Raw genomic sequence first — 15320 nt, forward strand, 5'->3', positions numbered from 1 at the left:
AGTCTCAGTAGAGAAACATCTGAGACACCGGAAGAGCACAGTGTCTGGGAAGGCAAGAGAGGGCAGCTGAAGGGGCAGGACCGCCCCCAGGGTGGCTGGCCAAGGCTCCAAGCAATAACATAACATCAAAGTTTACATATATTGAGCTCCTTTTACATGCAACGTCTTTAACCAGGGACCTGATAGGTATTAGCTACCTCACTGATACTTCCAAGAACCTACTGGGGTTAGCACTGTTATCCCATTTGACAGATGGGAATGTCAACAAAGAGCAGCTCAGTTACTCAGCAAGTCAAGCCTCATCCTAAATCCATTCAGACTCCAGAGCTCACACACATCTTTAACTACTGTATGTGGAGCAGGGGGATGGTCGGCGTTTGTAGACCAGTCAGTGGCTGGCATTTTCAGTGCGGAAGGAGCTGCTAGAAGCCAGAAGGTAAACAGGTGGAAACAGACAGCCACACCTCTAGCTGGGAAGGGTGGGAGGGCAGGGAGGCCTGGCCAGGGCTCCAGCAACTTCCTCCAGCAGCTGGCCCAGGCAGCAGGAGTTGGAGCCGCCCATTTGAGCGGCTGGATCCGGAAGGCTGCAGCAGGGGGTCAGAGCTGGGAAGAACCTTTAGTTCTTGTTCTGCCTTCAGGATCCAAACTTGGAAAACAATGACCACTAAAAGTGATTCCATGATGACAATTTTTGACTGTTGCTAAGTTTAGCACTCTGGGTGGGGCAGCCACCACGTCTTACAATGCACATACTTTGGCTTCCACCACCAACCCAATGTTGTATCCCAGTTTAACTCCATTTCTACTTCCACCCAAATGGGGTTCTCTTCTTAGGGCCCTGTCATGGGAGAAAAAACAAAGAATAACTTCCTACCCAAGGAGGTCTTAGCGATGAATGAGATCCCTATTTAGTATCCCATTAGTACCTAATACCTAAGCTATTAATAGAAACAGCAATACTTACCCCAAAGGAATGAATCACTAATGGTGGAATTTCAGACACCAGAGGTGGTTTACAAGAGCTCCCGGAAATCATTACTGGGATCACAACATACTCCACCCAAGTGTAAGGACATTTTCAAGTCTTACCAAGGCCCTGCTAGAAAAAAATCTTAAGAGCTACCTCCTTTTCCAACGTCTCCTCTTTCAGAAGTTTGACATATAATCCGGGATAGATTTCTCTCAATCTGCCCCAAAACTGTGCCTGATATATGGTAGGCACTGAATAAATACATGCTGACACCGTTAGCACAGGCAGGGGCCATGCAGCTCACTCTTGTCACAGTTAAAGGATATGAAGGCCAGGCGTAGTAGATCATGCCTGTAATCCTAGTACTTTGGGAGGCAGAGACGGGAGGATCACTCAAGGCCAGGAGTTCAAGACCAGCCTAGGCAACATGGTAAAACCCCATCTCTACAAAAATTACAAAAATTAGCAGGGCGTGGTGGCACGTACCTGTAGTCCCAGCTACTCAGGAGGCTGAGGCATGATAATTGCTTGAACCTGGGAGACTGAGGTTGCAGTGAGCTGAGATCGCGCCACTGCACTCCAGCCTGGGCGACAGAGTGAGACCTTGTCTCAAAACAAAGAACATGAAGCTCTCCCTGGAGCCATCAGAGTGCCCAGAGCCACAGCTTCCAACAATCACCCTTCATCATGGCCTCCACATTATAATTTATCTGTCGGTCCTTAGGATGGAATCACAGCCGGTCAAAAAGGGCTCCCAACCACATATATTTGGCTCTTTAAAGTTTGGAGAAATCTTGCAACATTATTTAGGTTCAATCCAATTGTTTTCAACTCTTAAAAGTACTTCTATAACACCAAAATTGGGACCAGATTAGGGATGCCATACACACAGCCCCTGCCCCACCACCCCCACCACCAAGGCAAAGGCACAAATCATTAAACCGATTATGATGCTCTTTTTTGCTGAACCAAGAGGTGGTTTCAGAATCTTTCTCAATGCACAGGGCTTGCTCTGTTTAGTTATAGGAGCTGATGTGCACCTGGATGTCACGCTTCCAGTGTGAACTCCTTTTGGGAGGAAAAAAAATGTTTCTACAAAAATCCATTGAATTTGGCCAAACACGGTGACTCAGCCTGTAATCCTAGCACCCTGGAAGGACCGCCTGAGGTCAGGAGTTCGAGACCAGCCTGGCCAACATGGCGAAACCCCGTCTCTACCAAAAATACAAAAATTAGCCGGACATTATGATGGATGCCTGTAATCCCAGCTACTCAGGAGGCTGAGGCAGGAGAATTGCTTAAACCTGGGAGGTGGAGGTTGCAGTGAGCTGAGATTGTGCCACCGTGCTCCAGCCTGGACAACAGAGTGAGACTCTGTCTCAAAAAAAAAAATCCATTGAATTTACCATTCATGATATACACTTTGTGTGTTTGTGAGGCTTTTGTTGTTTTTGCCTCTGTCTGCTCCCTCCTCCTTCTGGGGCCAACACCCCAGTTTCCCTTGGGGACTCCCCTTTCCCCATTCCCAGCTCAGTGGAGAAACTGAACCCAGAACTTGGGGGAAATGGGAAGAGAGAGACAGACAGACAGATAATCCCATCCTAATTCATTTGGGCCTCCTTGGGTTTTTAGATAGGTGAGCCCATAAAATCGCTTTCACTCTGGCCAGCTTGAGGGTGGCCTTCTGTCTTATACCTAAAGCGCCCTGGCTGACCTCATGCAAGCACTGAGCTGGCCACAAAAGGTGATCCCAATGTGACAAAGGGTCCCTGTCCTTCAGGGGCTTCTCGGTCTAGCAGGCGATTAAACATAGACTCAAGTAACCAGTCATGGAGCTGAGAATCCAGCTAAGAGCTACGATGGAACCAGAGAAACCAGCTTCCCTCCCACGTGAGTATGCACCCCACTCCTCCACTGGGCATCTGATGAGCTCCCGACCCTCCATTCAGGCTCACAGGAATCCTGGACCAGCTATCTGGAGACTGGGTATGAGGCCTTGCCCCACTGTTAACTCACGGTGTGAACCAATCACCCTGGGCCTCGATTTCCTTATCTATAAAATAGGAATGAAAACACCAGGTAACACCAGGCTGAAGGCCATGAAATAGAGCTGCAGTGTCCAGACCTCATGGGGAGGGTGGTCACTATGACAAAGGACAGGCTGCCTCTGCGACTGGACCCAAACCAGTGCCCCACAGGTTCCTTTCCCTTGGGTGAGATGCAGAGAAGAAAGAGGGACTCCACGGAAACCGCTGTATTGGGCTGTCCTTCCCACAGAACCCTTGAGATGAGAGAGCCTGAGGAAGCTTCTAGTCCAAGCTCTTCCTCCCACATCCAGAATATTCACTCATTTGAAATTGGGGCATTAGCTAGGAGGGCATTTCTAGGAGGAAATTTACCCGCTACTTCTTCCCACCCTTTTTTTTTTTTTTTTTTTTTTTTTGAGATGGAGTCTTGCTCTGTTGCTCAGGCTGGAGTGCAGTGGCCCAATCTTGGCTCACTGCAACCTCCACCTCCTGGGTTCAAGCCATTCTCCCACCTCAGCTTCCTGAGTAGCTGGGACTACAGGTGTGCGCCACCATGCCCGGCTAATTTTTGTACTTTTAATAGAGATGGGGTTTTGCCATGTTGGCCAGACTGGTCTCGACCTCCTGACCTCAGGTGATCCACTTACCTCGGCCTCCCAAAGTGCTGGGATTACAGGCATGAGCCACCATGCCTGGCCCCCCTACTCCCTTTTTATTCACTGAGCAGATAAACCTCTCCAGTCACCCAGGCCCCTCACACTGAGGTCCACCCTTCATGATCTTCTCTGCCCCCCATTAAGCCAGGTGCCCTGGTCAGCGCCCTCCTCCCAGGGGACAGCAGTGCCTGGGGCAGCAGGGCCAGGAGCCAGTACCTCAGTCTGCCCAGCAGAAAGGTCAAGCCAATTGGGAGCCACTGCTCTCTTTAAAGGCTCTCCAAGGAGTTTCTGCCACCTCCCAAGGCCCCTGGCAGACCAAAGGGTGAGGGTCAGGGCCAGGGTCGGGCCAAGGCTGGTACTTAGGACTGACCTGCCTGTGGCGAAGGGTGACCAAGCCCATCAGACCTGACAACTTGCCTTTCAACTCCTTACTTCCCTTCAGCAAACCTGCCCCAGTTCCACAGTCAGGAGCACTCCCATGCAACCCACACACCTTCCATATAAGTGGGGAAAAATTCAAAGCTAAAAAATACATTTTCTTTAGTCACTGTTCCATCCCTGTCACCAACCACCACCAGCAGAGCCGCTAGCCGCCAACGCCTTTAAAAACGCCTTTGTGGGTATCCCCCTGCCTCGGCACCCACACCCTCTCCTAAGAAACGTTCAGAAGCTCTGAATTACCAAAATCAATTACTCCAAGAGGGAGCTCAGGCAGACAGGCACTAGAATAAAGACAGCAGATAATTCCCATCGTCAGGTAATTGCTCCCCAGAGAATTTCAGATAAAAAAGAGAACTCCAAAAGGAGCATTTTCCCCCAGAAAGACAAGAAAAGGCTGTGCCTCGATAAACAGCAGGCTCTTCTCTTCCCTGCAGCCTTCCCGCCCCTCCCTCGCCTACATCCTGCAGGAGGCATCCACAGTAGGGCCACAGGAATCCCCAGGGATCAGGGTAGGAGGCAAGTGGGGTCAAATTCTGGGGTCCCAGGCCCAGAAACAGGGCTGGGATCTCAAAGGACATTTGACTCTCGTGTCCCTCCTTGGGCAGGGACACAACAGGGTCCCAGGGCTCCTGTTACATGTGGGCCCAGGGACACAAAATTAGCAGTTAATCTGTCTCTATTCCATATGCCCATCTCGCCACCTCAACAAGACCAAAAGTTCTTTAAGGCCAGGCACAGTGGCTCACACCTGTAATCCCAGCACTTTGGGAGGCCAAAGGAGGTGGATCACTTGAGACCAGGAGTTCGAGACCAGCCTGGCCAATGTGGTGAGACCCTGTCTCTACGAAAAATATAAAATTAGCTGGGCATGGTGTTGAGCACCTGTAATCCAGCTACTCGGGAGGCTGAGGCAGGAGAATTGCTTGAACCAGGGAGGCCAAGGTTACAGTGAGCTGAGATTGTGCCATTGCACTCTAGCCTGGGCAACAAGACTCTGTCTCAAAAAAAAAAAAAGAGAAAGTTATTTGAGAGCAGGTCCTTGGCTGCCGTGTCCTACACTAAGGCAGTTAAGGTTGAGGGGCCATAGGAAACTTCATGGACAGCACAGTGCTTGAGATAAGTTCTGAAAGGAAAAGAGGCCAGGCACGGTGGCTCACGCCTGTAATCCCAGCACTTTGGGAGGCCGAGGCTCGTGGATCACCTGAGGTCAAGAGTTCAAGACCATCCTGGCCAACATGAGGAAACCCCGTCTCTACTGAAAATACAAAAATTAGCTGGGCGTGGTGGCACACCCCTATAGTCCCAGCTACTCAGAAGGCTGAGGCAGGAGAACCACTTGAACCCGGGAGGCAGAGGTTGCAGTGAGCCAAGATCACACCACTGCACTCCAGCCTGGACAATAGAGCAAGACTCCATCTCAAAAAAAAAGAAAGAAAGAAAAAGAAAGGATTCTATGGGCAGAGACCAAGTAGGGGATGTTCCAAATAGTAGAAACTGCATAACAGAAGTGCAGAGGTGGGGCCAGATGTGGTGGCTCACGCCTGTAATCCCAGTACTTTGGGAAGGCGAGACAGGTGGATCACGAGATCAAGAGTTTGAGACCAGCATGGCCAACACAGTGAAACCCCATCTCTACTGAAAATACAAAAATTAGCCGGGCGTGGTGGCACATGCCTGTAATCCCAGCTACTTGGGAGGCTGAGGCAGGAGAACTGCTTGAACCTAAGAGGCAGAGGTTGCAGTGAGCGGAGACCATGCCATTGCACTCCAGTCTGGGCGACAGAGTGAGACTCCATCTCAAAAAAAAAAGAAAGAAAGAAAGAAAAAAAAGAAGTGCAGAGGTGGCAGAGTCCTGGACACATTGAGTCCTGGTTATCATCTTGCAAGAAGGAGGTCAAGGCTAGAAAGGTAGGATGGGAAGGGTCTTTGGGTAAAGAACATGATGAGGATCCGTGAGTTAAAAGTAATGGCTTACTTACCAGTGCTTATCATGTGCCAGGCATTGTGTGAAGCAAAACTCTTACAACATAGACCTATGAAACCAGTTATCTTGTATCCCTTGTTTTAGAACCCAGGGAAAGTTAAGTGGCCGCAATTAATTCCCGTAGCTACTAAGTGGCAGGGCAGGGATCTGAAGTCCCCCAACACATCAGTTTCAACCCCATATCTTTATCCAATCTGCTTCACCACCCTGGAGCCACAAGGGACAGGGCAAAAGCCAACACTTATCAACACTGTCAAGGTGTGGAGAAGAGCCACTGATTTCTTGCCATCTGAAGCCTTCTCCCTGTGCCTTGATTTTTAATTTGTATGCCATTGGACAGCACTTCTCCAATAAGCACATAGGTCATTTGTTCTGAATATTTAAAGGGAGTCCGACTATCCCTCCGCGAGTTTTCGAGTTGCCCAAACACCAAAAACCACACGTGGTCAAAGCATCAACATCCTCAACAAGATTTATGTTCCAAGCACATGGCTGCTACTTGATTTATGGGGCCAGTGGAGCTGATCTAAGAGGAAGCGACCCTTTCAAGGGAAGGAGACATCATTATCATCAAATATCTCAATAATCATCTCAATCACAGTAAAAAAGGCACCGGGCCACTTCCTGCCCTAGCACTGGAAAGGAAGTGAAATTATTTGCTGTAATTTAATTTGGTAATTAACTAAACAATGCGAAGAGAAATTCCAGCAAGGATATAAATACTTTAAAAATCCCTGCATTAGTTGGTGAGGAGGATGTCAAAAACAAACAGGAACTCCAGGGAAGGCAAGAGGAGAGGGCGGTCAGGTCGGGGTGAGGTGGGTCCCAAGCTAAAAACAACAGTGGCCAAGGTGGTTTCTAATTACAGGCACTACCTCAGGCCAGCTCTGTGCTAAGCACTTTACACACGTTACCTCACTGAAGCCTCAAAACACTGAGGAGCCGAGGCAGCTGGAGAAGGAAGGACCTGCCTGAGGGCACACAGTGGGAAGTGACACACTCAACTCTTATCCCAAACCCGCATCTTCTCCTTCCACATCTCTCTGCTTCCTGTCCAAAAGCATGACCTAGATAAACGGGGCTCTAGGAATAGCCAGGACAAATGGGGAAACTGAGGCAGGATTTGACATCCTCCCCTCCCCCACCTCCCCAAGTGTCCTAACTGCCAAGCTTGGGGGCTCCCAGCTGACCTGCCTGCAAGACTCCGATGGAGAACCGGGTAAGCTCGTGAAAAGTGATTTTGCAATCCTGTTTGCAGAAACCTGAGCAGTTGTCCTCCTGGGCCTGGCTCTAGCCTTTCTTCCTCTGGGAAACCCCCTAGACCTCTCACCTCCCCCCACCAACACATACACACAACACACAAACACACACACACTGCTGTCTACACCAACTTCACCAATTTGTGGCTTCCCCAAAGGCTGAGCAGGCTGTCTCTCTAAGGGGGACCTTGGCGGTTCTCGGGAGGGAGGGAGGGAGGAGCAGCAGCTGAGACTTGTTGGAGTTCCGCCCTGCCCCACCTTAACCCAGCATGCCTGCTTCAACAAACACTCACCCCGTGACTTACACAGCAGAAACAGGCTCACAGGGGAAAATACTGTGCAAAAGATACATTTTAAGCACCTTAAAGAAATCTTTTTCTCTATTATCCCCTTTCTGTATTCATCAAAGCAGCTTCCTTAAAAACCCATGTTCAGACACCTTTTTTTCCGGCTGATATGAGACCCTGTGTATCTCCAAGAGAAAAATCATTCACATTAAAAATAATAATTTTTTTTCAAGGCAGGGTCTCATTCTGTCACCAAAGTGGGAGTGCAGTGGCACGATCATGGCTCCAACTCACTGCAGCCTCAACCTCCCGGACTTAAGCAATCCTCCCACCTCGGCCTCAAGAGTAGCTGAGACTACAAGCACACACCACCAGTCCCAGGTATTTATTATTATTATTTTTTTTGTAGAGATAGGGTTTTCCTATGTTTCCTAGACTGACTCTTTAACTCAGACCTTCCCCTACCCAGAACTACCTTCACCAAAGGCAGTAAGTTCTGGAAAGGGGTATGGCCAGAGGATCCCAAGACTGCTGCAAAGTGCATTAAGAAGACCATCAGTAGTAATAATGCAAATAATAAGTAAAAGCAAAACTGTAGCATTTATTAAATGTTTATGATGTGCAGACACTGTACTGTGTTCTTTCTCTGCATGTATAATTTTAATCTAGGCCGGGCGCGGTGGCTCATGCCTATAATCCCAGCAATTTCGGAGGCCAAGGAAGGTGGATCACTTGAGGCCAGGAGTTCGAGACCACCCTGGCAAACATGGTGAAACCCTGTGTCTACTAAAAATACAAAAATCAGATGGGTGTGGTGACACACACCTGTAATCGCAACTACTCAGGAGGTTGAGGCAGGAGAATTTCTTGAACCAGGAGGCAGAGGTTACAGTGAGCCGAGATCGCACCACTGCTCTCCAGCCTGGCCAACAGAGTGAGACCCTGTCTCAAAAAAAATTTTTTTTAATTAATCTAATAACAGCCCTAAAAATAGGCATTATTATCCCCAATTTATAGTTAAGAATACTGAGGATCAGAGAAATAAGATAACTTTGTCCAAGGTCAAACAGCTGGTAGGTAGAGCAGCCAGAACTCAAAGCCAGGTCTGTTTGATGAACCTTAGACCACACACACCTCCTTACCCTGTCTGCTGTACTTAGCTTCCTTGGGATGGGAACGAGTTACTTGGTGCTTTCCCTAGCTCCTACCCCAAGCCCAGGATTCAGTGGCCATCAACAGATTTCTGTTCCAAATCTGAATCAAAACGCTATGGTCAAGGCCGGGCACGATGGCTCACACCTGTAATCCCAACACTTTGGGAGGCTGAGGCAGGCCTCAGGAGTTGAGGTCAGGAGTTCGAGACCAGCCTGGCCAACATGGCAAAATCTAGTCTCTACCAAAAATTACAATAATTAGCCAGGCGTGGTGGCAGGCGCCCATAATCCCAGCTACTCGGGAGGCTCAGGCAGGAGAATTGCTTGAACTCAGGAAGCAGAGGTTCCAGCGAGCCAAGATTGCACCACTCATTCCAGCATGGGTGATGGAGTGAGACTGTCTCAAAAACAAACAAACAAACAAACAAACAACCTTATGGTTACTCTGCTCAAAATGAAGTCCCTTAGCAAGCCCCTGCCTTGAAGGTACCTTCTAGGGGAGGATGGGAAAGGAATTACAATCAACATCCAAAAAGCCAGTGACCTATAGGGGGTGGAAAGAGATAGGCCCAGGACTGGCAGTCCATGAAATCATGTCTTCAAATGTGCCCTTCCTCTCATGGAGCCTGGATACCGCTGTACCTGCTCTCTTCTGTGCCCACCTCTGACTATTCTTGGACAGTGGGAAGATGGAGAATGATATCAGTGTAGAAGACCCTTCAATCATCACCTTCCCACCCCTCACCTGCTTAATTACACCTGCTTTCTCCATACTTCCACAATCCCTCAGGAGGTAGCCCTGCAGCTAGAGGGCAGGGCAGCAGAGTGCCTGACACCATAGGCTTTGGAGTTGGGAAGACCTGTATTCAAACCCTGGCTCTGCCCTTCCCAGCTGGGTGACCTTAGGCAAGTCACTCCTCCTCTCTGGAACTCAGTTTCCTCATCTGCAAAACAGAGATGAAAACAGGACTTCACGGGTCTACTGTGAGAACTAAATGGGCTGATGCTTGGAAAGCCTTAAGCCAAGTGACTGACCCATGGAAAGCACTCAGAAAGTGTGAGCTGCTAGATATTATCATTACAGCCCAGAGAGGTCATGCACCATGCTCAGGGTCACACAGCCAATGTGAGGCAGAGCAAATGCTAACACCAGGTTCTGGGCCTGGGCCGGGCTCCTTCCTGACACAGAGCCACTGTCCGGGGAAGCTGTGAGATGGCATAGTACAAGTGCTTATCATGCCCCAGCAGCTTCCCCAAGCCCACAGTTCATGAGCCAAGTACAAAGTCCCAACCAACAGGTTTGTTTTTCTTACACACACACACACAAAATCAAGTGCATCAGAGTGAAAGTTCCCAAACCTTGGCATCCTCCCCTATCCAGAGGTGAGTAGTGATCTCATCCCTGTGACTAAGCCACACCGACGCCAGGAGCCCTCTCTGGGAACCTGCAGGCTTGGCGTTGCTGGCTCCCAGGCCTAGGAGGAGCCAAGGCTGCAAAACTGTGATTCTTGCAGAGCTGGGAATTCTTGGTTCTTGGGGCTGAGAAGCAGGGTGGCTCTGAGAAGTGGGTGATGTTGCAGCCAAGGACCAAGATAGCCCTGGAGATCCAGGTTTGAATCCCAGCTCTGCCAGGAACTTGTCATGAAGTTTTAGGCAAACCCAGGCCTCTATCTCCCTAATTCTAAAATGGATGGATTACACCAGAAGATTTCCAATGGTCTGTCCAGCTCAGATCTTTCTTAGCTCCTGTCCTGCCCACCAGGGGCCTTGGCCTAGCTAGGGAAGGAGCAAAGAAGGTACAAGTTAGCGGGCCATGGGCACTAAAACGTGCAGAAAAGGCCAGTGTTGCTGAAACAATTGGTGCGGCTCCCTGGAGAAGTTGGGAGCCGAATGGGGGTCCCAAAGCAGGAGGGGTGGAACTAGGAAGAAGATAAAAATGATCCTGGTGGTCTGGGAGCTTGTCAGTAGCAGGGGGTCAGATGCGCCAGACATCCTATAAAAGTTTCAATGAGTCAGGTCAGGAGAGAGGAAAAGCCTTCCTCCAGTACTTCAGCCACTACCTCCTCCCTCTCACTTAATTCCTCCCACCATGGGAAAGACAGACAGACGGACAACCAGGAGCACCTAGATTAAAAACTAGAAGACTGGGCGCAGTGGCTCACACCTGTAATCGCAGCACTTTGGGAGGTCAAGGCGGACGGATCACCTGGGGTCAGGAGTTCAAGACCAGCCCGGCCAACATGGCAAAACCCCATCTCTACTAAAAATACAAAGAAATTAGCCAGGCGTAGTGGCACACACCTGTAGTCCCAGCTACCGGGGAGGCTAAGACAGGAGAATCGCTTGAACTCGGGAGGCAGAGGTTACAGTGAGCTGAGATCACGCCACTGCACTCTAACCTGGGCGACAGAGTGAGATGCCATCTCAAAAACAAACAAACAAACAAACAAAAACTAGAAAAAGCCAAGAAACCTAGTTACAGACTTTGCCCCAGAGTGGGCTCCTCCCAAAACCAAAAGGCAGCAGAAAATGGGGTGCTCCCCACAGCATGATGCAAGGTTCCATAAGGAGAGGTCAGGATGGACAGGTGTCTTCTGAGAGTTTAAAAAATATATATTCTGTCAAACACCATAAAGTAATACCTATAGCAAAGTCACCGCGTCATTGCAATGCATGGTTGTTACAGCAGGAAGCTACTGTGCTCTGTAATCCTCAATGGCTCCCTATTGCCTACAGCTTTACGTTCACTATCCTTATCATGGCATTCTAGGTCCTCGATTTGGGGTCCTGATGGTACTTTTCTGCTTTATTCCCATCACTACCTTCCCCGCCCCCCAACTCCTGCTTCAACTCAATTACAGTCCTTAGCTGCTCCCCAAGCCCATCCTGAGCCTTTGCTCCCTGGGACTTCGATTCATTCTTAGTCTCCCTGCCATCCTTGCTGCTTTGCTTAAAAATCTACACCTATTGTTTCCACCAACCCGCTTCCCTCCTGGAGCCTGTTGACTCTCATCTGGCTTCTCCTAAGAATATAAAACACAGACCCCAGGGGCTGGGGATCAGACAGGTTCTGCCACTGAATTTGGGGTACAGTCTCAAGTGAGGAATTGGGTGCACACCTCCACACGCTCGTTTATAAAGCGGGCAGCGCAACCTCTCCCCACGTCAAAGGCTGCCGAGCCACTCAAGTGAGATAATGGAGCCATAGGGCTCTGCACAGCGTCAAGTGTGACACGAACTCAAGGGATTAGGGTGTCTATTTTTAACTCCCCACATCCTGGCTGAAAAACAAATCTCTCACACACCCTGCAGATCCCTATCAGAGGGGCTGACAGAGCCTTTTGGGAATTCTCTCCTCCCGGAAGCAGCACCAGCTTTGACGGCGTTCCCTCTGCCGGGAAAGGCTCTGAGGTCCTTGCTCCGGCCAGGGCCTGCTTCCATTATGTCTGGCTGGGTCCTGCTGCCCCCGGCAAATAGCCATTGTCTGGTGGACTCAGTTGTCACACATTCTACAGCCAGTGATAGTCAGACAAGGTCACCAAAGATGCTGAGAAGAGTCCTTCATTCATCTGCTTATTTATTTACTTATTCACATTCCCTCCCCTCCCCTCTTAAGAGGTGAGTCTTGCTCTAGGGTCACCCAGAGGGGAAAACCATGAGGCACCTGTGCTAGGATGCTCTGTCTAGGGACAGGGGTAGGGGCAGAGACAGATAAACTGATAAGGCAACAGTAAGTAGGACAGGAAGTAACAAAGGAACGATGAAGTGGTGACTCATGTCTGTAATCTCAGCACTTTGGGAGGCTGAAGTGGGAGGATTGCTTAAGTGGGAGGATTGCTTGAGGCCAGGAGTTCACTAGCCTGGACAGTACAGCAAGACCCCATCTCTACAAAAAAATTTTTTAAAAAATAGCTGGCCATGGTGGTGCTTGCCTGCAGTACCAGCTACTTGGGAGGCTGAGATGGGAGGATTGGTTCAGCCCAGGAGTTCAAGCTACAGTGAGCCATGATTGTGGCACTGCACTTCAGCCTAGGTGACAGAGCAAGACCCCATCTCAAAAAAATAAGAAAAACCCAAAGGAATGATAGGAGTATCTGAACATAAAACCAGCCTATCATCAATCTCTCTCCTCTCCCTCCAGTATCCTAGCATCCATCAGACCTCACTCCAAGATGAGTCTTTACTAGGTATCAGCCACTGTCACCTACAAGGAGAGAGGGCTTCCTACTTCAGGACAGAGATCTCTGACCTGGTCACCTGGCCCATCTGCACAGGCGTTCGCTACATTCTTAAGAACACTGCCGGCCAGGCGTGGTGGCTCATGCCTGTAATCCCAGCACTTTGGAAGGCCCAGGCAGGTGGATCACTTAAGGTCAGGAGTTTGAGACCAGCCTGACCAATACGGTGAAACCCCGTTTCTACTAAAAATATGAAAATCAGCCAGGCGTGGTGGCATGCACCTGTAGTCCCAACTACTCAGGAGGCTGAGACAGGAGAACTGCTTGAACCCAGGAGGCAGAGGTTGCAGTAAGCTGAGATCGTGTTACTGCACTCCAGCCTGGGCAACAGAGCGACACTCCATCTCAAGAAAAAAAAAAAAAAAGAAGGATGCTGCCATTCTCCCTGGTCCCACCCCACTCACCCTCTACTGCCTGAGTTCACGCTTATCCAATGATAGTAACAGGGAAAGTGATTCCAACACAAGAATGTCAAAGAAAAAAAAAATCCTTACTCTGAATTGGGAGCCGTCAATAAGGACAGCCTGCTTCCAGCACCCACTCTGAGCCCTGCCCGTGAGCACTGGACCTGGAGTGAGGGGAGTCAGGGAAGTCCTGAGCTGGGTCCCTCCAGCCACGGGAGCTGAGCTGTGTTTCCTCAGAGCCTTGGTTTCCTCAGCAGAAAGTTACAGGGGGACTGGGAGGGGACCCTCTGAAGAAAGCACCTTGCACACCAGAAAGTGTGGTATAAATGCTTTGTGTTTTAGCATACTTTTTTTTTTTTTTTGAGACAGAGTTTCACTCTGTCACCCAGGCTGGAGTGCAGTGGTGCCATCTCAGCTCACTGCAGCCTCCGCCTCCTGGGTTCAAGCAATTCTCCTGCCTCAGCCTCCTGAGTAGCTGGGATTACAGGCATGCACCACCACACCTGGCTAATTTCTTTTTTTTTTGGTTTTCCTTTTTTGTATTTTTATTAAAGACGGGGTTTCACAATGTTGGCCAGGCTGGTCTTGAACTCCTGACCTCAGGTGACCTGCCGCCTTGGCTTCCTAAAGTGCTGGGATCACAGGCATGAGCTAGCACACCCAGCGTTCATATGTATTCTTGGTCCTCATTTTTTTCTCTCCCTTTTGGCCTCTGAGGCTCAACAGTCCCCTCTGAACTCAGGGACAGATGTTTCTGTGAACTTTCTGGCCACAAATAATGGTGCAACCCTAGAAAAGCCATGTGACTCCTCGATGTCCATCTCTGTGGGGACCATGTCTGTGGGCCCCCAACACAATCCCAATGACCCCCACAGGCCCTTCACAAGTACTTTATAAACACTCTTTTTTTTTTTTTTTTTTTTGAGACGGAGTCTCGCTCTGTCGCCCAGGCTGGAGTGCAATGGCCGGATCTCAGCTCACTACAAGCTCCGCCTCCCGGGTTTACGCCATTCTCCTGCCTCAGCCTCTCGGGTAGCTGGGACTACAGGCGCTCGCCACCTCGCCCGGCTAGTTTTTTGTATTTTTTAGTAGAGAGGGGGTTTCACCGTGTTAGCCAGGATGGTCTCGATCTCCTGACCTCGTGATCCGCCCGTCTCGGCCTCCCAAAATGCTGGGATTACAGGCTTGAGCCACCACGCCCGGCCCTAAACACTTAAGAATTCTAAAGAAGCCGGGTGCGGTGGCTCATGCATACAATCCCAGCACTTTGGGAGGTCAAGGTGGGAGGATTGCTTGAGCCTAGGAGTTCAAGACCAGCCTGGGTAATATAGTGAGACCTCATCTCTACAAGAAGAACAATTTTTAAATTAGCCAGGCATGACAGCACGCGCCTGTAGTCCCAGATACTCTAGGGAGGCTAAGATGGGAGGATCACTTGAGCCCAGGAGGTGGAGGTTGCAGTCAGCCAAGATCACGACACTGCACTCCAGCCTGAGTGACAGAGTGAGATCCTGTCTCAAAAAAACCAATAATAATTCTAAAGAACAGGTGAATTTGGCTATTCTCATTTGAGACCTGAAATTCAGCCCGTAGCTGGGGACGGACACTGACAGGTGGCTTTCCCCAACCTGCTTCTAGGCCTGTCCCACTTGATGCCACACAGCCAGAATAAAGTTTTTTTTTAAGAAGCAGGTCAATAACAATCCAAATGATGGGGCCGGGCATGGTAGCTCATGCCTGTAATCCTAACACTTTGGGAGCCTGAGGTGGGTAGATCACTTAAGCTCAGGAGTTCGAGACCAGCTTGGGCAACATGGGGAAACCCTGTCTCTACAAAAAATACAAAAATTAGCTGGGCATGGTGGCGAGCACCTGTAGTCCAAACTACTCGAGAGGCTGA

The 15320-nt window shown here is 49.6% G+C and overlaps 3 protein-coding genes across 9 annotated transcripts in view; 1 reads left to right on the plus strand and 2 right to left on the minus strand.

The window, feature by feature from the left end:
- MORN5 (MORN repeat containing 5) overlaps positions 1-15320 on the minus strand; it is a 632826-nt gene that overhangs the window by 564206 nt on the left and 53300 nt on the right. The window lies entirely within an intron of this gene.
- Positions 1-15320, minus strand: part of DAB2IP (DAB2 interacting protein) — a 216683-nt gene that overhangs the window by 164183 nt on the left and 37180 nt on the right. The window lies entirely within an intron of this gene.
- Positions 1-15320, plus strand: part of STOM (stomatin) — a 296176-nt gene that overhangs the window by 111 nt on the left and 280745 nt on the right. The window lies entirely within an intron of this gene.

Source organism: Macaca thibetana, chromosome 15 (genome assembly GCF_024542745.1).
Source record: "Macaca thibetana thibetana isolate TM-01 chromosome 15, ASM2454274v1, whole genome shotgun sequence".
Taxonomy (NCBI): domain Eukaryota; kingdom Metazoa; phylum Chordata; class Mammalia; order Primates; family Cercopithecidae; genus Macaca; species Macaca thibetana.